Genomic DNA, 15,495 nt, shown 5'->3' with positions numbered 1-15,495 from the left:
ACACATACCCATGCTGGGTGGGAGAAATATCTCTGTAAATGAGATTTTTTTTTTTTTTTTTTTTTTTTTTTTTTTTTTACACACAATTGTCCATTTACAGAGATATTTCTCCCATCCAGCATGGGTATGTGTAAAAATACACCCCAAAACACATTATACTACTTCTCCTGAGTACGGCGATACCACGTGTGACACTTTTTTGCAGCCTAGGTGCGCTAAGGGGCCCAAAGTCCTATGATACGCTGACCAGACGTCCTGCATTCGGTGGGACACGTCCCGCTTTTGGGGTCCTGTGTCCCGGGCAGCACTGTGTCCCGAGAAACGTCCCGCTTCCGCCCGTGGGACGTCCCAGCTGCAGGACTCTGGTAGGCGCGGCCACCCAGCTACATTTGCCTCACCCCCAGCTTGCTCCTCGCCCCCCCTCCAATCAGCGCTGATATCGGGCTGCATCAGCCCTGCCCCTCAGCGTGCTGTTCCTGCCTGTCACCTCCGCCCCTAGAGCTTTTCTAATCGGAGCGGCCGCCTGGCCGCATCAGGCACGCCCCCAACCTGCGCACACCCTCCGGCAACCACGTGGAGGCCAGGTAGCTACACGAAGATTAGAAGAAATGGGTGAGAGCGCCCTGTCAGTGTCTTCTCCGCTCCTAGTGTCACCCTCCCCCACCCAGTCGTTGTCACCCTTCTCCCCCAGTGTCACCCTCCCCCACCCAGTCCTTGTCACCCTTCTCCCCCAGTGTCACCCTCCCCACCCAGTCGTTGTCACCCTTCTCCCCCGGTGTCACCCTCCCCCACCCAGTCGTGGTCACCCTCCTCACCTAGTGTCACCCTCCCCCACCCAGTCGTTGTCACCCTTCTGCCCCAGTGTCACCCTCCCCCACCCAGTCATTGTCACCCTCCCCCACACAGTCAGCGTCCTCCTTGCGTTTATTTTGTGCTGATATGTTGCCCACATTGCGTTTATTTTCTGGTGTCTGGGGTAACTGTTGCTGCATTTATTATTTAATGGTCATAGTTGGCTATGCCTCGCTGTTACATCATTACGTCAGCTCCGCCCATACAATGTCATGGCCACGTCCATTTTTTCAGCTCCCCCATTTTTTGGCACGGCACAGCTCCCCCATTTGCCTGCCCTCCCCCCACCCCCCGCCCTAACCCCCCCATCTCTGTTCCCCGTCCCAGGTTGAACCCACAAAAATCTGGTCACTGTACCTATGAGTACCTTTAGAATCAGAATCTTTTATTTCGCCAAGTACAACGGTTGTAATGTTACAATGTTGTACCCGGAATTGTTTTTGGCTCATACAGGGTCGGTGATGGTACAAACACATATATGCGAACTACAACACATACAATCATATACAGTATAGTACAAAGTAAACGTATACCTATGTGTACATACGGCACATAACTATAGTGAAGGACGCGTGGGGAAGTCTGGAGTGCTATGTGAGGGGAGCAGCCTGCCGACTACCGACAGCGCTCGCACAGCTCTGCAGCAGTTCCAGATGCCCCGCAGTGTGTCCTGGAAAAGAGTGGATAGAGAAAGAGAGCAAGAAGGGATAGCTAAGAGAGAACGAGGAAAGAAAGAGAACCAAAGCAAGAGGTGAGAGACAGAGGCAGAGAGTCCCTTAGGGCTGTCGATCGAGATCACGCCTGGGTACAGTACAACAAACAGTCCCAATCAGTCCGATGGTGGTTGCAGGCAGAGGGGACCCGAAGCATCCATATCCCTCTCAGTTAAGGTTCCCTTTAAGTCCAAACTGAAAAGCCACCTGTTTAGTCTGGCCTTTATGAACTCCTTGCTATTTCCTCTGTAGTAGCACAGTCCAGCCTGCATACAATGTATTGATCAGAGAGATCTATGCGCTTTGAGTTCTATGAGAGAAAGGCGCTTTACAAATGTTATTGTATTATTGTATGCACCTTCACTTTGGAGGCGTATTTGATTTTCTTTTTGTAACAAGTTGTACTTCAGAACCAAAATGTTTAGCCGACCTCAGGTGCGCAGTATACATTGTATCCCACGCTCCCCCACACATCCAAGTAACAACAAACTTGGCAGCTGTGACTAATTACGCCCATTAACACTATCCATTTATTTAATCTGCACGGAGATGCTTTGGTGCTCCAGCTGCAGCCAACGTGTTAACTGATTGCTCCTCGCTGCCGCCTCTCCACCTGCATTCCAGGATTTTCATTATTTCCATCAAAGCGGAGCATCAGAGGCCCCCAGGCTTTATCACAGCTGAAAAGGTAAAAATCTCGCACAAAAAAACGGCGGCGCACTGATCAATATTTATAGGTTTCACACGGCCTGCAGACAAAAATCTGTATGTAAATTGTCTTCCTGGTAGCATGCACAGCTGGCCACAATGGCAGGCGAGAGTCGAGCCAATTTCGTAGGTTGACGCTCTCCTGTGCTGTAGCGGCAGCCAAGCAAAACGAAGGCTTTCCAGATGGAGTGTCTCTTACGGGTAAGACAAGCCAAGCGAGGAATCTTGTCCTGCTCAGAATATCAGAGATGGGGCTGTAATGGAAAATGATTCATTATTGTAGGTGCTCTAGAGATGTAATGACAGACAAGGCATACGCTACCGTATTAGAAAATCAACTGTGTATTAGGTGCTAACAGGGCTGTTTTTAGGCATAGGCAAAGCAGGCAAATGCCTGGTGTGAGACCTGCAGAAGGGGGCACCACAGAGCTGTTCTTAGTAGTTTGTAGTGTTCTAAGCAACTTCTAGTGTGTTTAACATTGATGGATGGTAATTTTAACCCATAAATGAACACTGTTGGACAGCATAACAAAGGAGGCAAAATTAGCTCAACAGGATTTGGCCACAGAGCCGATTCCAGACTGGCACATATGAGGGGGCAGTCAAAAATGGGAAGGGGGCATCATGCATAAGTAAATTTGCACACCTCGTCAAACAACTGGGCGTGGTCATGATGCCATGTGGGCGGGGCTAACTAATGTAGTTATACCAGCTAGCGTAGTTACAAAAAAATATTTTTTAATGGTAAACATCAATCCTGTTGGCTCAGGGAACATACAGTGCTGCCCATAATTATTCATACCTCTGGCAAATGTTGACCTAAAGTTACTTTTATTCAACCAGCAAGTAATTTACAAGCTATTCTAAAGTATCCTAATTACCCTGATTAATTGGGAACAGCTGTTTTAATAAACTCAACAGGTGAATAACAGCAGCTCTCTGCAGTAGGTTTGTGGACAGTCATGGCCAAAACAAAGGAGCTCAGTGAGGACCTGCGGCTGTGCATTGTGGCTGCTCACAAGTCAGGAAAGGACTACAAGGCCATTCTAAAGGTTTTCAAGTTCCAGTGGCTACAGTGCATTATTAAAAAATACAAGATTTTCCACAATGTGAAAAATTTCAGAGGCCGTGGTTGGAAGCCAAAAGTGACACTTGTGCTGCCCTGAAGGATAGTGAGAGAGGTGAGAAATAATCCAAGGACAAGGCCATCCTGGTGAATCTGGGCTCTGCTGGTGGCAATGTCTCAAGGCATTATGCACACTTCAGATAATTGCAGGATTTTTGTGCCGATATACAGAAATATTTTTCTATAAAAGGTTAATATGCTATGCTGTTGCATATTTTTCACAGCAAAGAGCACGCTGACTGAGACTCTGTCTGGGACTGGCAGTGGCACTGGCCCAGTGACCCGTCTGACCTGACTGCCTGGCAGGCACTAGCAGAGTTGCAGACTAGAGGCAGCTCAGGCAGCAGTGGCAAGCAGGGCCGGGACAAGGTCCACCACCAACAGAGGCTGGGCTGCCCAAGTGCGCCCCCCCCCCCCCACAGCCCCACTCCCCCGTTGGACTTTCTCCATCCCCTAGCAGCCGACTGTCCCACGCTGTTATCTCCACTCCCCGCCGCTGTCCCGGTCTCCATGCTCGGTGCATACTGCCAAAGTCAATCAAGCCCACGTTGTACACGGCTTACTGTGCAGGCGCAGAACTACTGTGCCTGAGCAGTAAGCCGCGTACAACATGGGCTTGACTGACAGCGGCGGTTCATGCATGCGCAGTGCGGATGACCTCGGTGTCGGCTTCCGCACCAAGCACACTGTCACCTCCCCAGGATTTACCTGTCTGGCAAGCTTGTCCCCTGGGTGACACCTGGTGAGGTGTCAATGCAGTAGAACATGCTACTTACCAATCTGGCCCAGGTGTGCCCCAGTGACAAATGGCAAGATGGCAATGCAGCATACACCATGATGCCACTGACTAACCAGGTTCTGGCCAGTGTGCTCCTTCCCTGCGTGACCTCTGGTGGTGACAATGCTGCAAACCATGCCACCTACCTTTCTGGCCAGTGTGCTCCTTCCCTGCGTGACCTCTGGTGGTGACAATGCTGCAAACCATGCCACCTACCTTTCTGGCCAGTGTGCTCCTTCCCTGCGTGACCTCTGGTGGTGACAATGCTGCAGACCATGCCACTTACCTTTCTGGCCAGTGCACTTCTACCCTTCCTGGGTGACACCTGCTGAAGTGACAATGAAGTAGACATGCCACTTACAGTAAGTGGCATGGTCTGCAGCATTGTCACCTCACCAGAAGTCACGCAGGGAAGGAGCACACGGGCCAGAAAGGTAGGTAGCATGGTCTTGGTCTGCAGCATTGTCACCTCACCAGAGGTCACGCAGGCAAGGAGCACACTGGCCAGAAAGGTAGGTGGCATGGTCTGCAGCATTGTCACCTCACCAGAGGTCACGCAGGCAAGGAGCACACTGGCCAGAAAGGTAGGTGGCATGGTCTGCAGCATTGTCACCTCACCAGAAGTCATGCAGGGAAGGAGCACACTGGCCAGAAAGGTAGGTGGCATGGTGTACTGGATTGTCACCTGCAGTACAATGACCCCCTCTCTCTTTCTACTCCCCCTACTCTCAGAAATAAGTTTCAACTAAACACACTATTTTTTACCTTTGAGGAGGATAAATTAAAATATAACTTTAAAGCTATTTATATTAAAAGTTATATTTTAATTTGCCCTTACTCAAATTTCAAAAATAGTGTGTTAGCCCCTCACAGCAACAACACTGGCAGAGATTCCCAGTAAGCAGGCTGTACGTCACACATCACGGAGCAGCCAGGGCCAGTGAAGCGCGTCTGTGACAGCACAGCCAGCCTGCTCTTGTCTGTCTGAGCAACTACTGTGCTATCCCTCGGAGGGGGGAGGGAGAGGGATGCTCTCAGCCAATACCTTTATCTTGGGGAGAAGACCTGCTGGAATTAATCTGTCTCCCACATGTACGTTCTTTCCTGAAGTCAAAAGCTGCTTGCCGCTCTCCCATTCAAACTGCGGCTGGTCGCACAGTGAGGGGGCGGGACGGAGTGGATCGAGGTGCAGTCTGTGCCTTTGTAAGCACCTGCTTCCAGCCCCCTCCACACCTACTATGGACCTTTCCCCACCGCTCCACTACTCCTTAGCTTTCCTCACCTCCTATGCAGTCGAATTAGCTTCTGCGTATGGCTTAGAGCGGCTGCACATTAGGAGGAGAGTTTTGTTTCTAGGGGGGACTGAGGGGCGGGCCGCGGGCGGGACTCAAGCGAGAGCCACTAAGCGTCAGCCACAGTAAGCATGGGCTTACGAGTGAGCTGCACATGCTGGCTTGATAAAAAGTGACAACATGCCTGGCATCGGCTCTTGAGGGGGGGGGGGGGGGGGGGGCGGTGCAGGCAGCGTTATTGTAGCCTCTCTCTCAGAGAGAGAGAGTGCACAGAGATATATTCTCGCCGCTGCCACCAGCGGCCGGTAAATTGCAGGGCGAGCAGGCACTTAAGGAAGGATCCGAAGTGCGCTCATGATTTAATTGATTGACAGGCGCCCAGAGGCCGTAGCCTCGCCAGCCTATGTGTCGGCCCGGCTCTGGTGGCAAGCAACAACAACAGTTTGTGTGTAACACACACAATGGAGGAGAGGAGCAGATTAGGAGAGATACAGTGACAGTGTGACTGACAGGTGCACTCAGCGCACAGGGAGTCAGTCAGTCTTGAAAACAACACTGGCTCAGCGGCTCTAATAGAGAGGAGGCAGGAGCCAGGCAGCCAGCACTCAAAGTAGTGAGAGAGCACACACAGCAGTGTCTGCGTCTCTCTCAAACACAAATGGTGCGGGCTGGCATGGCATTTAAGCTCTCTCCGAGTATGATGTCATACGCTAAGAGGAGGACTGGGAGGAGCGATAACCAATTGCACACAGCCGAGCAATCATGTGACTGAGCAGTCACATGACCGCTGCACACTTCCCACTGATTGACGTCCGTGCCGTCTCCAGGAAATAGACGAAGGAGGCGGCCGGGCTATGTTTGAGGGGCCAGGATGATTATTTAAGGGGGCGATGCCCTCTCTTTCCCCACACTAGAGCTGGCCCTGTATGACCAGTGCTATTAATGTGTTTAAAGAGAACCCGAGGTGGCTTTGTATAACGTTAGTGGGGCACAGAGGCTGGTTGGGCACACTAACACCAGCCTCTGTTGCCCCATGGTGTGTGTCAAAGACCCCCCTGCTCGCCGCTATCCTTCCCGCAGTGCTGGCGACACGCAGCGCGTCGCCAGCACAATGTTTACCCTAGCGCTGTCTGTCAGCGCCGCTCCCCCGCCTCCTCCGCATCGCCGCTACCCGCCCTCGTCCCTTCCCTCCAATCAGCGTGAGGGAAGGGACGAGGGCGGGTAGCGGCGATGCGGAGGAGGCGGCAGAGCGGCGCTGACAGACAGCGCTAGGGTAAACATTGTGCTGGCGACACGCTGCGTGTCGCCAGCATTGCGGGGGTATAGCGGCGAGAAGGGGGGTCTTTGACACACACCATGGGGCAACAGAGGCTGGTGTTAGTGTGCCCAACCAGCCTCTGTGCCCCACTAACGTTATACAAAGCCACCTCGGGTTCTCTTTAAGTTAGAGTAATTGTTTTAGAATTGGTCTGTGTTGTGTGTTGGAACTTTTCTAGATTTTCTAGGACAAAATTCCAAGCTGTAAAGAACAGGCTGTTTATAAAAAGTATTTTTATAGTGGCTAAACACCGTCATAACAATTATAAGAAGTATTCGTTGTCTAGCAAGTTTGGGCTTTGGAGGTTGCTCCTGCCTGCTAATAATTTATATAGTTATTATAGACTTGTTTTGATAAACAACATGATTTCTGTATGTTAACTTGACCACCCCTAGAGACCAACTAAAACACTTTGGAGCCAGAGCCTTGTGTCATGCTGCCCCTACCCTGTGGAATGCCTTGCCATACCCAATCAAGAAAGCTCCATCCCTGGAGGCATTTAAATCCAAACTGAAAAGCCACCTGTTTAGTGTGGCACTCATGAGCACATCACATATTCCCCTGTAACCCATCATAAACCACAACTATGTACTAAACTGAGACAAGCTTATGTGCTTTGGGTGCTAAGGGAGAAAAGCGAATTACAATCTTTGTTGATGTTAGACTGCGCAAAATGCAAGCCCACTCAGATCTTCGGTCTAAAGTCTTTAGCCTTCACTACTAAATGACATATTACTCAATTCAACAAGAATTTGGTCGTACATAGGGACCAAAAGGTCCTACGCGATAGAACGGCATATAAAATTGGCTCCGCATATAGGTGGAACAATCCGAGGAGGCGGCCCCTAATTAAACCCAAATCTCCGAGGAAAGAACCTCCAAAACAGCCTCGGGCTGCAGATGAATCAGACTCCTCCATAGGCAGCAGCATTCCCGCCTCGGATAGCTCTGCCTCTGGGAAGGATAATCCAAAGCAATATAACTTAAGACAGAAACAGGTTGGGCAGAACCCAAATAAAACAGGGAGTAAAAAGAGTAAAGAACAGGACAACATCAGTAAGGATACGGAGTCGTCATGTCAGGAGGATTCAGATGGTGGGTTACCTTCCTCATCTTCGGCCTCGGCTTTTTTAGCCACCGGGCAGAAGGTGGGAAGGTGACAGAAACCAACAGTAGAGGAGCCAAAGCCTCAAGTGCAGATCTAGAAGTTATCAACTTGACAGATGAGGAGATCCCTCAGGAATATCTGTCATTATTATCGAAGGGTCTGGGGTTTTGTCCCACATACAATATAAATGTGTTTGATACAATAGTTGATCTGCATTTGTTTGGACGACGTATTTTATTACAGGCCCTCTACGGTGATAAACCTAAAAAAATCCCCTCAAGCATTTTAGAGAAGCCGTGGTCAGATGAGGATCTTGCTATCATCCAAGCTTTAAAAGAGTTACAGGGAGATACTGAGGCTTGTTCTCAAGTTGAACATACAAATGTATACGCATCTTATTTTGTCCCTACTCTAGAGGAGGTGGGACTACGGAACACTTCAAAAAAATTTCCACCTTTTTCTCTTTTCCCTAATTTGAAAACTTTTATGGAGGTGGTAGAAAGGGACATTTCTAAACTAAGAGGACATAAGACAGATGGTGACAATCTGGATTTGGCTGAACGCAACACACTTACAGAGCTAATGTTAAACAAAAAATGGGTTATTAAACCCTCAGATAAAGGGGGAAACATTGTGCTGATGAGGGCTGAGCGTTACAGAGAGATGTGCCTGGATATCTTGAGAAATCAGGATTGTTATGTGAGGGTTTCCCCGTCCAGAGCTGCACGCTGCCAGGGGGAGCTATTTGCAATAATCGACGACGCTTTTTCCCGCACGGTAATTGATTTGGATATAGTGACGTTTTTGAAAGTACTTAATCCGGTTTTACCAACATTCTATTCACTTCCCAAAGTTCATAAAGACCTCAAAAAACCCCCGGGGCGCCCGATTGTATCAGGTAGGGGATCCCTTACTGAACGGGCAAGCGCATATATAGACAGACATCTTCAGCCGCACGTTTGTGCATTACCATCATATGTTCGAGATTCATCATACTTATTGCAGATTTTGGAAAATCTTCAGCTTCCCCCTGGTGTGTTGCTTGTGACTCTGGACGTGGAGGCCCTCTATTCAAGTATACCACCCGATTTAGGTGTGGAGGCTGTTAGGATTTTTTTAGGGGAGTTGGGCATACAGAATACTGCACATAATATGTTTCTGCTGACCCTTCTGGATTTCATTTTGAGAAACAATATTTTTTTGTTTGAGGACACCCACTACCTCCAGGTGCAGGGGGCAGCGATGGGCACCACGTGTGCTCCGTCGTATGCCAACCTGTACCTGGGGGCATGGGAGAGGGAGCTGTTTTCCGATGAGGGCCTGGCAATGTACCTGTGCCACGCATTGGCCTGGCACAGGTACATTGACGACATCTTGCTTTTTTGGACGGGTGGCAAAGAATTATTGCTACAATTTATTACAACTATCAATAAAAACATCTGGAATCTCAGGTTTACTATGCACATGAGTCATGTGGAGGTTCCATTTCTGGATCTTCTGATCTCGGTCTCGACTGCGGGCCTTGTCTCTACAAGTTTATATAGGAAAGAAACGGCAACAAATGCACTTCTGAGAGCAGAAAGTTTCCATCCAAAACATACTATTAACGGTATCCCTACTGGACAGTATTTGCGGATTCGACGCAACTGTTCAGAGGATGACGCTTTTCAGAGGGAGGCCCTGCAGCTGAGATCGAGATTCAGACAAAGAGGATATAAGAATAAGACTCTTATCAAGGCTTATAAGAGAGCTAATGCTAGTAACAGATCTGCCCTATTGGATAGAAGTAGATGTCCCGCCAGCGAGAGGTCAGAAGCAATCAGGTTCTGCACCAGATTCTCGGCACAGCATCAAGAGGTTTCGAGGATATTGGATAGGCATTGGCATATCCTCACTAACGATGCCAAATTGAGCACAGTGTTAACACAAACTCCTCTTTATTCATTTTGGAGGGCACCGTCCCTACGGGATCTTTTGGTTAACAGTCATTTTGTCGATCCTCGGGCCAACAAAAAGCACTGTAAGGTGACTGGTACATATACTTGTGGTGGTTGTTCGGTATGCCGTTACATTCAGGTGGGCAGATCGGTCCGCCTCCCGGATGGCCGGGATTGGTGTTTCCCACACTATGTAAATTGTAGTACTACTCTTGTGGTTTACTTGTTGCTCTGCACTTGCAGGGCCTTTTATGTGGGAAAGACCAAGAATGAATTTCGTACACGCATCTCGCAACATATTGCAAGTATTAAGAGTCCAAATTATAATAACCTTACTCCCGTGGCGAAACATTTTAAGTCCGCTCACGGTGGTAGGTTTCAACATGTGCGCTTTGTTGGTCTGGACAGAATTCATAACTCTGTAAGAGGTGGTAACATGGATCGCTTGCTTCTACAACGTGAAGCAAGGTGGATATTTGATTTGGAGGCAACTAAGGAACCAGGCCTCAATGAAAACACAAGCTATGTTCCCTTTCTGCCACCTTAGGGATTTCTGGTGCAGCATCCCACACCTGAAGGGTCTGTTTTGCTCTTCTAGTAGGAGGGGCTTTGGGGGCTCCCTGATGGGGCATCTCATATCTAGTTTTCCGCATGATGTTTAGGGAGAAAATTTCTTGATTTGTGTTTATGCCATAATTGGCTTGATCCCCATCTGGATAGGGATGTGCATGTACGCACATCTCTTCTTTTTTTCATGGTGGGGGTAGTCAAAACGTAAGAGTGAGCGGAATTATATGTACTGTGATTTAAATTATCCATTTATTAATTTTGCAAAGCCACATATACATATGTTAGGCGTTTTCTAATTGCGAATAATAATCATTACTGTATAGTTATTTTGGTTTTTGTGATGTTTTTTTGGGATGGGATGTGGAACGCTTGTGTCTGTTTGTGCTGCCGCCGTCTGGTCCGGCTGCTTTGGCGTCTCCCGCCCCTTCCCCGGGGCCTGCGTGCGGGGGGGCGGGTCTTGGCGGACGCGCCGGGTGTGCTATTGGGCGCGCCCGTCTTGTCTGCCCGCTCCGCCCCTCCGCTCGCATTGGCCCTGGTGTGGGGGCGGGAGATGCCGTACCTGCGGTCGGATTGGACGGCGGCCTGCACATAGACGCAGCGTGGTCCACAGAGAGACACGCCTCCTGAAGAAGCCGGAAGAGTCCGGCGAAATCGATCGAGGACGCCGTCCTCCACCATGAGGTCTTACCCTTCATGCCTCCATGCTGCCTAAACCAGGTGCTGCATCCTTCTCTCCACACCTCCATCACCAGAGACTCGGCTAGTCTTTCCAGGCTCTGTCATAGCAGGCCAACATCAAGGCCCCAGACCGGTGGATACAGTAAGAGCCCTGAGGGCACCTCAACTGCACATGCGGCCTGCATAGTGACATTGATAATATTGCCATGCACCTTGTCTGCTTGTTTTGCTTTGTGAATTGGCTAGCACTGGATGTGCCTTGCTGCTGCTTCAACTTGATACATGCTGCTACTTGATGTGCTTGTTTGCCAAAAGTTCCTTAGGAATCACACTACATGTGCTATGCTATGCTATAATACAGGACTGCACTCTGCCATATCAACATACTATACTGAGGTGACTTGCTAGCCTGATGGGACGCTGAGTACTCCATTTTGTTTCATTGGATGATCATGTGCACAATATAGGAGGCTATATGATATGAAGAAATTATTATGTACTGGATGAATGTTCTGGAATCCATTTTTTCAAATGAACTTCCTATGATATCCATAAATCTCTGCTTGTGAGGGATTCGGCAACATTTTTTCATAACAAGGTTTTGATCTATTTTTGCAGGGCTGCGCAGCCATTAACACGTGTGCACACGATCCAGAGATATATCTATGTTTAGGAGGGGGAGAGTATAGGGGACGCCTGGGTGGGTATGTGCATGGATGGGGTGGGGGATGGGCTATATGGTGGGATTTTTATCTTGCAGTTTTTAATAATGAGCATATGTTTGAATAAAGTTTTGTATTTTTGAATAAGACTGATTTGTATTCAATCAGGTCTCACTCCTCCTTTACTCTATCTCATAGTTTGTACTATTAGAAAATCAACTGTGTATTATGTGCTAACAGGGCTGTTTTTAGGCATAGGCAAAGCAGGCAAATGCCTGGTGTGAGACCTGCAAAAGGGGGCACCACAGAGCTGTTCTTAGTAGTTTGTAGTGTTCTAAGCAACTTCTAGTGTGTTTAACATTGATGGATGGTAATTTTAACCCATAAATGAACACTGTTGGACAGCATAACAAAGGAGGCAAAATTAGCTCAACAGGATTTGGCCACAGAGCCGATTCCAGACTGGCACATATGAGGGGGCAGTCAAAAATGGGAAGGGGGCATCATGCATAAGGAAATTTGCACACCTCGTCAAACAACTGGGCGTGGTCATGATGCCATGTGGGCGGGGCTAACTAATGTAGTTATACCAGCTAGCGTAGTTACAAAAAAATATTTTTTAATGGTAAACATCAATCCTGTTGGCTCAGGGAACATACAGTGCTGCCCATAATTATTCATACCTCTGGCAAATGTTGACCTAAAGTTACTTTTATTCAACCAGCAAGTAATTTACAAGCTATTCTAAAGTATCCTAATTACCCTGATTAATTGGGAACAGCTGTTTTAATAAACTCAACAGGTGAATAACAGCAGCTCTCTGCAGTAGGTTTGTGGACAGTCATGGCCAAAACAAAGGAGCTCAGTGAGGACCTGCGGCTGTGCATTGTGGCTGCTCACAAGTCAGGAAAGGACTACAAGGCCATTCTAAAGGTTTTCAAGTTCCAGTGGCTACAGTGCATTATTAAAAAAATACAAGATTTTCCACAATGTGAAAAATTTCAGAGGCCGTGGTTGGAAGCCAAAAGTGACACTTGTGCTGCCCTGAAGGATAGTGAGAGAGGTGAGAAATAATCCAAGGACAAGGCCATCCTGGTGAATCTGGGCTCTGCTGGTGGCAATGTCTCAAGGCATTATGCACACTTCAGATAATTGCAGGATTTTTGTGCCGATATACAGAAATATGTTTCTATAAAAGGTTAATATGCTATGCTGTTGCATATTTTTCACAGCAAAGAGCACGCTGACTGAGACTCTGTCTGGGACTGGCAGTGGCACTGGCCCAGTGACCCGTCTGACCTGACTGCCTGGCAGGCACTAGCAGAGTTGCAGACTAGAGGCAGCTCAGGCAGCAGTGGCAAGCAACAACAACAGTTTGTGTGTAACACACACAATGGAGGAGAGGAGCAGATTAGGAGAGATACAGTGACAGTGTGACTGACAGGTGCACTCAGCGCACAGGGAGTCAGTCAGTCTTGAAAACAACACTGGCTCAGCGGCTCTAATAGAGAGGAGGCAGGAGCCAGGCAGCCAGCACTCAAAGTAGTGAGAGAGCACACACAGCAGTGTCTGCGTCTCTCTCAAACACAAATGGTGCGGGCTGGCATGGCATTTAAGCTCTCTCCGAGTATGATGTCATACGCTAAGAGGAGGACTGGGAGGAGCGATAACCAATTGCACACAGCCGAGCAATCATGTGACTGAGCAGTCACATGACCGCTGCACACTTCCCACTGATTGACGTCCGTGCCGTCTCCAGGAAATAGACGAAGGAGGCGGCCGGGCTATGTTTGAGGGGCCAGGATGATTATTTAAGGGGGCGATGCCCTCTCTTTCCCCACACTAGAGCTGGCCCTGTATGACCAGTGCTATTAATGTGTTTAAGTTAGAGTAATTGTTTTAGAATTGGTCTGTGTTGTGTGTTGGAACTTTTCTAGATTTTCTAGGACAAAATTCCAAGCTGTAAAGAACAGGCTGTTTATAAAAAGTATTTTTATAGTGGCTAAACACCATCATAACAATTATAAGAAGTATTCGTTGTCTAGCAAGTTTGGGCTTTGGAGGTTGCTCCTGCCTGCTAATAATTTATATAGTTATTATAGACTTGTTTTGATAAACAACATGATTTCTGTATGTAACCTATTAACTTGACCACCCCTAGAGACCAACTAAAACACTTTGGAGCCAGAGCCTTGTGTCATGCTGCCCCTACCCTGTGGAATGCCTTGCCATACCCAATCAAGAAAGCTCCATCCCTGGAGGCATTTAAATCCAAACTGAAAAGCCACCTGTTTAGTGTGGCACTCATGAGCACATCACATATTCCCCTGTAACCCATCATAAACCACAACTATGTACTAAACTGAGACAAGCTTATGTGCTTTGGGTGCTAAGGGAGAAAAGCGATTTACAATCTTTGTTGATGTTAGACTGCGCAAAATGCAAGCCCACTCAGATCTTCGGTCTAAAGTCTTTAGCCTTCACTACTAAATGACCGCCTCACGCCAATGGTAGTGAGCGTGGCGGCAGCCCCAGGATCACCTAACGCCGATCGGCATGCAGTCCTGGGGGCGTGTTTTACTGGGGATCGCGTGCATTAGTGCGCACTTGCATCCCCAATTGAATTATGGAGCTCCGCCATCAGTCTACGAGCAGCGATTGTCACTAGGTACTGTTAGACGTTAATTTACACTGTACAGCGATGCGATCTACTGCAGCGCTGTACACAGCAGTCCCCTCGTGCTGGTTGGCTGGTGGGGATTTCGGGGGGAAAAAAATTGGCATTTTTATTAAAAAAACAAACAAAAAAAAACACAAAATAATATTTATATAAAAATAAACAAACATCCCAGCAGATGCCAGAAAGCTCTGTTTGTCGGCAGAAAAGTGTGTGTGTGGTTAAGTAGTTAAAGTGGGTTAAAAAAAACCAAACTTCCCACAATCCTGCTGGCATTGCACAATTCCTGCAGTCAGGCACCAAGGCCGGGTAAGAAGAAGAAAAAAAAAAAGGGAAACATATAGGGAACTATTTTCGGGTGGACCCCTGGTCTGAGGCAGGAGTCACACCACACTTGAGTCCCCGGAAAAATGGCAGCATTTTTCCACTGACAAATCTGCACTGTTGGCTGGCAGCCAGCTGAGAGCAGTTGTCTGTCGGTAATAGGGAATTGTACACGATGCACAGCCATTGTGCATTGGGAAGCATTATATGCCCTTTTGCGCTCGTTTTCTCATTGCGGAAACGCACACAATATTTGTCAAGTGTGACCCCTGCCTGTTGCGTTACAAAGGTTTCACGCTATGGGCCTGATTCACAAAGCGGTGCAAAGTGTTTGCACGCCTGTGAAAAGCCCTTTATCACGTCTAAACTCAGTTTAGGCGTGATAAAAAGAAACTCGCACAAAGTTTTGCGCGCGCAATCACGTGGCGCACGGTGCAGTGCCTGCGATGCGCCCTATAAACCCTATGGGCGCTGCACGCGCAATTGCAGCACAAAGCGGTGATAACTCAGCTAGTGCAAAGGTCCTTTAGTAAAGTCTTTTAGGCGTGATAACTGGGTTATCACCGCTTTGTGAATCAGGCCGCATCTGTTACAAATACTACATGAAAAGGTTAAAGACCCTTCAATTTACCTCTGTACTCAAATATTAGCAGCATGTTGTCCCCCCCATCTTTCTGCATCCCCTGTAAGCACACAGTGACCTGAGAAAAAGTATTCACACTGCCACCCCTCCCCCTCACACCTGGGAGTGA

General features: G+C 48.2%; 1 long non-coding RNA gene across 4 annotated transcripts in view; it reads right to left on the bottom strand.

Annotated features, from left to right (window-relative positions):
- LOC137538445 (uncharacterized) overlaps positions 1-15,495 on the bottom strand; it is a 281,561-nt gene that overhangs the window by 212,550 nt on the left and 53,516 nt on the right. Inside the window, exon 6 of one of the 4 annotated variants that reach the window (XR_011024788.1) lies at positions 2,083-2,527. The exons of the other annotated variants lie outside the window; for them this stretch is intronic. This is a non-coding gene — a long non-coding RNA (uncharacterized lncRNA). Of the gene's footprint in view, positions 1-2,082; positions 2,528-15,495 lie in introns of those variants that run through there. 4 annotated transcript variants of the gene reach the window in all.

Source organism: Hyperolius riggenbachi, chromosome 11 (assembly GCF_040937935.1).
Source record: "Hyperolius riggenbachi isolate aHypRig1 chromosome 11, aHypRig1.pri, whole genome shotgun sequence".
NCBI classification, from domain to species: domain Eukaryota; kingdom Metazoa; phylum Chordata; class Amphibia; order Anura; family Hyperoliidae; genus Hyperolius; species Hyperolius riggenbachi.
This window is presented reverse-complemented; position numbering and strand designations above follow the sequence as displayed.